Source organism: Pundamilia nyererei, unplaced genomic scaffold (assembly GCF_000239375.1).
Source record: "Pundamilia nyererei isolate P.nyererei 1_Seehausen unplaced genomic scaffold, PunNye1.0 scaffold00064, whole genome shotgun sequence".
Lineage (NCBI taxonomy): Eukaryota > Metazoa > Chordata > Actinopteri > Cichliformes > Cichlidae > Pundamilia > Pundamilia nyererei.
Window position 1 is genome coordinate 167,967 of NW_005187465.1, and position 2,010 is coordinate 169,976.

The 2,010-nt window shown below is 44.0% G+C and overlaps 1 protein-coding gene across 8 annotated transcripts in view; it reads right to left on the bottom strand.

The window, feature by feature from the left end:
- The window catches only part of nrxn2a (neurexin 2a), a 127,816-nt gene that overhangs the window by 32,806 nt on the left and 93,000 nt on the right, over positions 1 to 2,010 (bottom strand). The gene's annotated exons all lie outside the window — the stretch shown is intronic.

Below are 2,010 nucleotides of genomic sequence, written 5' to 3' on the forward strand. Positions count from 1 at the left end.
TGGCGAGGATGGGAGAACGATAGCAGGAGGGAGGGAGACACAGGAAGAGACAGCGAAAGAGAAAACAGGCAGCCACGGCGCAAACACACAGGGAAATAGTGAGGCAAGTAAATGGGTTGTGTGAATAAATACATGCTACAGATTCACAGCGCACTGGCTTGCAGGTCCTGGCAGTAACACGCAGGAATCATACTGCAGAGGAGGAGCCTGATTTAGGTGAGCTGTCAGAGCTGTTACAGAATGAACACAAGGGTATTGGTATGGACGTGCTCCTAACATAAAGACTCCAGAGCTACAACAGGCATGAACGACAGAAACACAAATACCTGTCAGAGCAATATCGCTCGCCACCCCTAAGCTAAGCAAGTTATGGGCGGCGGTATGTAATCCATTTTAAGCAAATCAATGGCTTGCATCAAAATTCAATCTCAAACCTCTCTTTTCCCAGGATTGCACTTCCAAACCTTTGCTGTTTTTACATTACACTCCAAATCAATTCGCTCTAATCCCTCTGCCTGCTGTTTTCACCTCATACCTGTATACGAGGCACCCCTATGTTAAAAGAGCTCAGTAGCTCTGCTGCTTAACCATGCAGAACTTATTCTAGGCAACGACTGATCCGAGTTTCCGAGCTGCTCACGTTTTGAACTGATGAATTGGACTACGTTGACACTCGAGAGGATGGAACACATTATCAGAAAGGGAGAGACAAAGTGAGGAGGGGTGGGTGGGATGGGGGGAGGAGGTTGAGGATGGAGTCAAATAGGAGAAACAGAGAGGAAGAGATTGCAGGAGAAGTAACGGGAGACTGCAGCTATATCAGCTAAATCACGGTCGATATAGATATCAGCTGGGATTGCCTAGTCGGTTGAAAGGACACGCATGGTAACAGGAGGACAGAGGCAAGCCATGCAGCACCACCTCTCATGGTGACAAGAAGTCGACGCAGGCCATTACTCAAGCAGGGGAGGGGGTGGGGCATGTGGGGGAGTGAGGCTGGTCGAACAAAAAAGAACACAGGAGGGATGAGTGCACAGCACTCTGGAATGGCAAGTGCCCAAACAGCATGTAGACATTTATCTGCTGCTATTATGAACGTGAATAAGCTGGAAGAAGCTGTGGATTTTTTTTTTTTCGGTCAGAGGGAGATTTAATTCCCTTATGTGTATCCTCTCCTATACATTTCTCCATAAATCTTAATACTGGGAAGCACATGCCAGCTTAATCAAACAGTGACGATGCTGAGCGCTGTCCGGCTATAACATGTAGACACATTTTACAGTAATAACTATTTGCTGTGGAAAGGCACTGACAAGCACACAGAGAATAATCCCCCGATGACGCCAACTGAAAAGTCAATTTTATTTCCACTGTCAAAGCAGTTCAGCCATTTTCAGTTTTGCACAGCCAAAAATACGGGCAGTCATAACAAATAATTTCAGCAAGAAATTCTCTCTGACACACAATTCAAATAAAACCAGTATTTAATTTCCAGATGATATTTCTCTGAGAACTGTCTACAATGAAGGGCTTACGTTAATTAGTTTGCATACTTGAGGGTTGCTTAACACCATCGAAGTCACAATATCTGGACAACACAAGGGAGAAGGATGGATGACTGTAACCTTGTGTTGCCCTTGGTTATTTTCCAACTTGAGCATCCCACATTAACGCACAAGTTCAGCAGACTTTAAAGGACGCACATCAACTTTGCATTAGAAGCCAAGCTTGTCCGTCAGATAAAATCCAACAAACTTTTCCTGGATTTCAAAAGCAAAGATACTGTCCTACATTATCTGCGATTTCTGTATTCCACACCAAACAATCTTTCATTTGCGTTCCTTAAAATCTTCCCACATATCTTTTAAAAGCCCTTTTTATCACTTATTGAGCTTTGGGAGAGCACTGAGCATTTCCATAATCACATTATTTATGCACATAGGGAACAATTTATAGAACATATACCGTGAACAGATGTGTCACTGCAGAAAAAGCTCACGTAAAGAAGGG